General features: G+C 37.4%; 1 long non-coding RNA gene across 1 annotated transcript; it reads right to left on the bottom strand.

The window, feature by feature from the left end:
• Nucleotides 1-849: 849 nt before the first annotated feature.
• LOC103100109 (uncharacterized) lies at nucleotides 850-7,462 on the bottom strand. Its single transcript, XR_474741.3, has 2 exons — nucleotides 7,230-7,462; nucleotides 850-1,222 (listed from the first exon to the last, which is right to left on the bottom strand). It is a non-coding gene; the product is annotated as an uncharacterized LOC103100109 (long non-coding RNA).
• Nucleotides 7,463-9,039: the final 1,577 nt, after the last annotated feature.

Here is a 9,039-nt window from a genome sequence, read left to right as displayed (position 1 = left end):
AGCTTCCTCATCTGTAAAGGGGAGGCAGTTGGAATAAATGTCTTCCAAGATTGCCACGCTTGCCAAACTTTACCTTTCCAAAGAGGAATAAGATAACCTTCCTGAAGACCTCCAAGAACTGATGCAGAGTGAAATAAGCAGAATAAGGAGAACATTGCACACAGTAACTGAAACACTGTGGGATGATCAACTGTCATAGACTTCGCTACTATTAGCAATACAGTGATCCAGTACATATCTGAAGGACTTACAAAAAAGACTGGTATCCACCTCCAGAGGAAGGACTGTGGGAGTTAGAATGCAGATGGAAGCATAGACTTTTTGACTTGCTTATTTGGATTTATGTTTGAGGGGTTTGGCTTTATAAGATTACTCACTTACCAAAATGAGCAATATGGAAATATGCCTTGCATGATAATACATGTATAACCCAGACAGAATTGCTTGCCAGCTCCAGGAGGGAGGAGAGAAAGAGGGAGGGAGATAATTTGGATCACATAACTTCAGAAAACTTGTGTGGAGGTTTGTTATTACATGCCATTGGGAAAATAAAAAAAAATTAAATTATCTTTATAAAAAGATATTGGCTCCAAAGAATATGTGCCTTAGTTGGGAAGCTGAGTACCTCCCTGAGGGTATCACAGTGTGAGAGACCTAGGAGCACATATGGGCCTAGCTCACGTATTGGCCAGGTTTGGACAGAGGCAAGGGCCACTGTTGCCCCTCCCCTGCATACTGGGTGACCCCATCCCATGGCAAACGGAACCGATACTGTCTCAGAATTCCATAGTCCTGTAACTGTCATAAGAAATAAACTGGACAAAATCTTAAGAAAGAGATCAGCCACTGTTAATGGGATCATGGATTTTTTACTGCATCACTCAGCCCAAATTCACGTAGGCACTGAAATGTCCTTAAATAGATGATAGTCAGCTGTTCCTTTCTGGTTTTGTTTCTTGAGAACTTTTCCATGATAAATGATGGGAATCTTGTCTGGATCAAAGAACAGAAAGACAAAAACCTTCAGTGAAATGCTCGATTCTTACTTCTGGAATATTTCTCATGTCCTGTTACTTCTCAGTTGCCTCTTGTAATGGGTGCTCAGGACAGAACAGAGAAGCTTCCCATCTCTTTTTGGACCACAGTTTCAATCTCTTCCAGTGCTCAACCTTCCCTCTAGCTGGTAACGAGAGAGAGAACTGACTTGGTTTGAAGGGACTGCCTTGAAGGAGAGAAGAACAAAATAAAAGGTTGGATCCCAGGAGGTACTTTGGCTAATTGAATGTGCTGTTTCTTCTATTAGGTTTGACAGGTTCATCTTCATTGTTTCTAGAGCTCTGTCACTTGCATTGTTCATTTTAAACAGGCATATCAATTAGAAGTGACTTTAACATTATAATTAAAAGGTTAGGGGTTTGAACTATAATAATAATAATAATAATAATAATAATAATAATAACTGACATTTCTGTAACATGCTTTAAGGCTTATTCTGCATTTGAACCACCTCATTTTGGCCTCACATCTATCTTGTGGGAGAAGTACTACAGATATTTTTATCATCTCCATTTTACAGATGAGACAACTGAGGCTCAAAAAACCAGAGAGATAGGAAAAACTAACTTTATACCTTTCCTCTGACACTAAATGGCTGGGGAATTTGGGGTAGGTCATTTTTTGTTAATAGAGCTAGTAGAGATCCAAGTGGCATTTGATCCCAGGTCTTTCTTTTTTATCTTGAGAAATTTTTATTTAATTAGTTAATTTAGAATATTTTCCATGGTTACGAGATTCGTGCTCTTTCTCTCCCCTCCTCCTCCCCCTCTCCTGCAGCCAATGCTCAATTCCACTGGGTTTTACATGTCATTGATCAAGACCTATTTCCATATTATTGATATTTACACTAGAGTTGATCCCAAGTCTTTCTGGCTCCAATTACACTATTCTATACATGACACTAAGCTACCTGTGCCTTGTAAAAGTGGAGATTTGAACTTACAGCCTCAACTGTAATGAATGTGATTTATGGCATCATAGAATGCCAGAGCCAAAAGGGCTTTTCGGGGCCATTTAATTCCACTCTCTATTTTCACACACAGAGAAATCGAGGCATATAGATTAGAAGTGACTTGGCAAAGGTTACACACCGAGTCAGCAACAGAATCAGAACTGGCATCCAATTGCAATTCAATCATTTTTTCTAGACAGATATACAAGACATTATTGTCAATGAATCAAAAAATCAAGAAATCAGTTTTTACATTTGAACAAGTTATTGTCAGATGCTCTAATTTGAAACTTCTTAAAAAGTCATCTCACTTCAGCTTTCAATCATCTCCTGTTATCACCTCCAACCGGCCTAATGTCCACTCTGGTCCAATCTCTTGTGATTGTTTTTAATATCATGGCTGGCTTTCCTGTCCTCTCTGGTGTGATTTCATGCTTGATCACTGCCTCTTGAGACATATCTGCTCGTTAGAAACAGTTGTCAAGAAGCAGCACGTGATTTAATAAATAAAAGTCACTGTTTGTCAGAATAACTGGGGCAGAAACTTACCGTAAACACATTTTGCATGATTTGAAGTCATTAAAAACACAAGTCAGTTCAAAATCAATCCTAGTTTGTGAATCTGAAGTCAGCCTGTCATTCCAGTTTAATGAGGCTGCTGTTGTTAGGGATTAAGTATCAATTGTTGATTATCAGAGAGTCTAGCTAGAGATGGAGAAGAGAAAAATGAAGGGAGTTTCAAAACTCCATAAATAAAAGCATGGATTTCAATGCTCTTAATCTTGGGAGAATTTTAGTATAGATACTCCTTCTTAGTGGCACTAGGTGGCGCAGTAGATAAGAACTCCAGGCCTAGAGACAGGAAAATCTAACTTCATACCTTTCCTCTGACACTAAATGGCTGGGGAACTTTGGGTAGGTCATTAAACCTGTCTACTCAGTTTTCCCATCTGTAAAATGGGAATAATAACAGTCTCTTCCTTCCAGGGTTCTTAGGGGTTTAAATGAGATAATATTTGCAAAGTGCTTAGCCTAGGGCTTGGCATATAGTAGGTACTTAATAAATGCATATTTCCTTCTTTAAATTTTTTTTCATTAAGCTGCTTAAAATTTTGCTCTTCTGATCTCACTTTTTCCTCTCCCTTTTTGACCTCCAAGTCTTTTGCCACAGTTTTGTCTCTGGACTTTGACTTCTGATGGTTACTTTTGGTAAATGGATCCCACTTTACCCTGCCATCCAAGCAGATAGGTTCTAAACCAGTGATGGCGAACCTTCTAGAAACCTAGAGCTCAAACTATATATAACCCCAAACCCCAGTGTGGAGAGAGGGAGGGAAGCAGCCCAGCACCATGTCCCTCTGGCTTTTGTAGTAACAAACTCTGGTGAACTCTATTCTGGGGTGATGGCCTGCATGCCCACAGAGAGGGCACTGAGTGCCCCCTCAGGCACACAAGCCATAGGTTCGCCATCATAGTTCTAAACTCTTTTGCTTGCTCCTTATCTCCACAAACATAGGTACTCCAGGGGTCTCTAGTAGAACATTTTAGAGCCTGGTACTTTTTAGTATTTTAAAGCTAATGGCAAGATATTTATGAAAATTTTTTTTTCATTTTAATTTTTGTTCATAATTCTTCATTATTAAAACAATTCCCAATTGTTTTCTTACACTTGTTTTTTCAGAGCTAGAAATGTTGGGAACAGTGGCTAAAAGAGTTAAGATATACCCTAGACTTCAAGAGTTATGTCCTGCAGTAGCAGATGATTGTAGGAGGAATGTTCCAGAACATTCCAGAAAGTAGAAGAGAAAAAAAGATCCCCTTCTACTTGTTTAATTGTAAAAATAAATTGAGTTCAAGCTAGTGAGCAACACACGACCTATTTGGGGACTAAGTAGAGCTGGGGGGGTGTAGTAGCTCATCTCTACTATCATAGGCTTTGGAGTTAGAAAAGACTCTTTAGTCCAGGCCTTTCATTTTACAGGTAGAGAATCAGACAGCAAAATAGGGTTAAAGGACATTGTTCCTGGCTTGAGAATGTCTCGCTGTTGGAATGTTAACGAGTGCTTTTGCCTCTGTATTTGGCCTCTCCCCATTAATACCAAACCAAAAGTGATCCTCCTTAGAAATGGCAGCAGTGGGAAGAAGAGTCCCAGGAATGATCGCTATGGAGAGAGGCAGGTGCAGAGTAATGAAGGAGTTTTTGAAGGAAGAAACAGCTGAAGATTCTATTCCTGGCCCCAATCTCTTGGAGAGAGAAGGAGCAACTTGAGGGCGCTGATATTTGGAGGAGGGGAGGGAGAGCAGCAAGGGAAGGGAAGGGAAGGGAAGGGTCCTCCCTCGGGTCCCACAGCTGGGCCCTAGTCAAGGCCTCTGCTTCCTCTCCTCCCCAAATTCAGCGTTCTTTCCATTTTATCTCTCTGCTTGTCTTCCCCCTTAGCGCCCCTTCTCTGATCCCAGCTCATTCTCCATTGCCTTTTATGCTTTTCTCATTGAGACAGAGCTACATGAGGATTCAACCCTCCACTCGCTGAGTAATTATCTCCATGCCTCCCAGGAATTCCAAGGGCTTAGCTGAAGTTGATGTTGCATTGAAAGTTTTATGTGGCTTGAGAAATGTCTCCTACCATTCAGCAAATATCCCTCGTTGAAGAGCCCAGAGGAAGTGACTGTCACTTACACCGTGTCGGGATCTCGAGGGGGACCCTTGACATAGTGTAGAGACCAGAGGCCCCACTCAATCAGCCATCAAGTAGCTTTGTGACCTTGGGCAAGGCCCTTCCTTTCTTCCCAGCCCAGTTTCACATGAGATCATGTTAGGCTAGATGAGGCCTCTCGCAGCCTAACATCCTATGGGCCAGCCCTATCTCAATGCAATTCCAGCCTGGATAGAAATCCTGCAGAAGCCTTAAAGGACTCTTCTCTTGCATGCCATGAATCACGGTGATTCTGGAAATGGGACACGCACTACATAGCTGAATAGGCAGCGGCCAGAGGTGAGTGGCACGTATGAATTTTGCTCATTTGAGAAACACAGAGTATAGTAGCAGCTGCAATGCTTTTGTCACGGCAGCTTATCTCATATCCAGAAACTGGATGGAAATGTAGATTTTGTAGTGTTACTAACCTCTACCCTATTAAAGATCAGCTTGAACACCGACAGAATGTGTAACAGTAGGCTGATTAAATCAGGGTAAAAATGGCCCCTAATAATTACTCTGTAGAGATGCAAAATTTGTCCCTCTTTGGGACAGTAGTCCATGAACCACCCTGGGGGATTCTGGGACCTTGGCCACTGTGCTAGGGGCCTTTAAGGACTCCAAAATGGGCTTTCAATGCCCACAGTCTTCCTGAAAGAAGTAAATATCAGCTGTGCTTTCTTCTACTAGACTCTAGCATCCTTCCCAAGAAGGGTATAAAAGAACTAGGTATTAGTCCATCATTTTAGTTCCTTCTGAAAACCTGCCTCCATCCTAATTTGCACTCATTTTGTTGTTGTTCAGTCATTTTGGTCATGCCTTACTCTTCCTGACTCCATTTAAGATTGTCTTGGTAGAGATATTGGAGTGGTTTGCCATTTCCTTCTCTAGTTCATTTTGCAAATGAAGAAAATAAGGCAAACAGGGTGAAGTGACTTGTCCAGGGTCATTCAACTAGTCAGAGGCCAGATTTGAACTCAGATAGAAGAGTCTTCCAGTACTCAACTTATATCATATGATTATATTATAATTATATAACAATAATATAATTATATTTTCATTATATTATTATAATATTATGTAATTATGTAAAAGTAAAATTATATATGTCATAATTTGGTTATTATAGAATTATATAATATAATTATATTTATATAACCATATAATAAAATTAGATAATATACTGTAATTTTTGCTTTATAATTATACAATGTAATTATAATTATATTCTATAATTGCATAACAATTAAATTATATAATACCATTGTGATTTTGTTATCAAATTATATAATATCATAATCTTGTATATTATGAATATATAATTACATAACAATTAAATTATATAATAGTATACAGTATAATTTTGTTATAGGATTATATAATGTAATTATAATGTTATCTATTGTAATTATATAATTATACAATAATAGAATTATAATATAGTATAATTATTAAAATTATATAATTACATTATATAGTTCTATATGTGATAATTATATAATCACATAACAATAAAATTATATGATATGTTATGATTTTGTTATATAATCATGTAATTTAATAATAATTATAATTACATTATATAATTCTATAACAATTTATATGATGCTATAAATTTTAATTTTGTTATAGTCATATAATGTAATTGTGCTATATATTATAATTATGTTATATAATTATACAATAATAGAATTTTCCATTATTATAATTATATTGCACAATTATTAAATTACATTATATAATTCTGTAATGAGATTATATAATACCATATATTATAATTTAACCATATAATTATGTTATATAATCATAATAATTATATTATATAATCACTTAACAATAAAATTATATATGGTCTAGGTTTGTTATATAATCATATAATTTAATTATAATTACATTATATAATTCCATAACAATTAAATTATATAATGTTATATAGTTTAATTTTGTTATAGTCATAAAATGTAATTATAATATTTTGTACTATAATTATATAATTATCCAATAATAGAATTATCCAGTATTATAATTATTTTATAGAATTATATTATAGAATTCTATGAGATTATATAATACCATAAATTATAAATTCATTACATAATTATATTATATAATCACTTAACAATAAAATTATATGACATATGTTATAATTTTATATAATCATATAGTTTAATTATAATCATAATTATATAATTCCATAACCATTATATTTAATAATGCTATATGCTTTAATTTTGTTATAGAGTCATATAATGTAATTTGAATGTTCTATAGTGTAAGTATATAATTCTATAACAATTGAATTATATAGTATTATAATTAGGTTATATAATTATATGATCATAGAATCTATCATATTATATAGTAATAAAATTCTATAATATATATTCAAGACTGGCTTGGATTTATTCTGAAGTGAGTTGAATGAATGATTTAAAATCATTCATGAATGACTTATAGTATCAATGTGCCAAGATCTGAGATACAAATACAAAGCTAAAACCTGACCCAAGCCTCAAGGAGCTTACCTTTGGGAAGAGGGAGAGGAAGCATGGAAGGAAATGGACGCCAAGTTTCTGGTTTGGAAAGTTCCAAGGAGAGGGGTTATGGCCATCTGGACGAAGATTGGCACCTCACTTCTAGGAACAGTGACAGCAAGAATTTGCTCCTGGATCCAGAACTGGAAATGGGTGTGGGTGGGTGGCTGGGGAGTGCAGTGAAGTGTTACAGAAGCCAGGTCTAGATATAATGAGCGTGGCCAACTGATGCAATCACTGGGCAGGAGAGAGGAAGGTCCTCAGTTCTGAGGCAGGGAGGGAAAGAATTTCAGTTGCCAGCTGACTTAAGACTTCCTATCTGACTTGGCTTCCATTTCTGGCAACAGGCTTTCTACTGGCCACTGTGCCGGATTCCACAGATCAGCTTCCTGCTCTTGCCACAGGACTTGGAGGGCAGGGCAGGGCAGGGCAGGGAAGGGAGCTGTGGGCCAATAGCCCTAAAAACTGCTTCCCTGACTTGCCTGGAACCACCTCACCAAACACGTTATGATGAGAGGAAAATATTCAGCTCATGCACCAGGACCAACAAACGTGCATGAAAATGGACTAAGAGAATCTTTGTTCCTGGAGATATTATTTTTAAAAGGTGTTTTTTAAAAACTGAGCCAGGTAGTGATTGAAGGTGGTTTTCAAAAATTGAAGTCGAGGGGAGCAATTTGGAACTTTGGGACCATTAGTGATTGATTTACTCCAGGATCTTTTGAGCTTCCTTCTGTATTTCTGAGTGGTTGACCTTGAAAAATTCTTCACACCAGTTTCAGAAATGAGCAGGTAAGAATTGGTCTTATTTTTGAAAGGCTGCCTCTAGATTGGTTGCCAGGCATGGGTGCCATCTTAGTCAGCAATTACCCATTGGCTCCTTCTTGCTCCACACAGCACCGTCTGTCTGCAGTCAGAGCTATGCTCTCTGAGGAAGGTCTTCTCCCATTGTCCCCCATTTTCCTTGCAAAGTCCAAGGTAAGTGTTTTTCCTCCTTCCTAAAAAACTCTGGGTCTCCCTTGTTCTTCTGGTACCAAAGAGTTTCTGTTGCTATTTTCAGGATGCTGATAGCTAATTCTTTTGAGGCTCTCTGATCTGCTCTGTAAAACTGAATTTATTGCAATTTCTACAACTCTGAGAAGTGACCGCCAAGGCAGGAAGCCCTGTATTCAAGCCTCCATCTCTGACACCTCCTGGCTCTGTGTGACCTTGGGTAAGTCATTTAATTTAGCTCTCTCTCCCGGCTCTAGGCATCCTCTCCAAGGCTTTAAGTTTCAGAAAAGGTGTCCGTCTGCATTTGTAGAGAGAGATTCCTCTTCCAGGCTTTCTCTATACTAATGAAATCATCAGTTTAATCACTGTCCCTCCCTGTGGGCCCTCTTGGAGAAATCCTTTGGGAAAAGACTATTTCAGATGTTTAATTGAGTCAAAACAGAAGACTTGCTTTAGTAACTCAGTAATGGGCCTGTCCTTCTCTTAAGGTAAATCTAATATACCTAACAGGCACAGGATTTTGAGATATTTCTTGTGGAAAAAAGAGATGCCAGAAATAAACAATAGTCCTGCTATGGGCGGGAACAGGATCTATTCAGAAATTGCATGTGTGGTTTTATTTATTTGAAACTGAACAATATCTATTCATTTAGCCAATGACCAAGTAGAACCTTTACTATGGGCTACGATAAGATCGGATAACAAGTGTGGTGTACATCTTATTTTTTTTTTTAATTTTTTAAACCCTCACCTTCCATCTTGGAATCAATACTGTGCATTGGTTCCAAGGCAGAAGAGCAGTAAGGGT

This window comes from Monodelphis domestica, chromosome X, assembly GCF_027887165.1.
Source record: "Monodelphis domestica isolate mMonDom1 chromosome X, mMonDom1.pri, whole genome shotgun sequence".
NCBI classification, from domain to species: Eukaryota; Metazoa; Chordata; class Mammalia; order Didelphimorphia; family Didelphidae; genus Monodelphis; species Monodelphis domestica.
The sequence above is the reverse complement of the archived record's forward strand: the minus strand, read 5'-3'. Positions and strand labels throughout refer to the sequence as shown.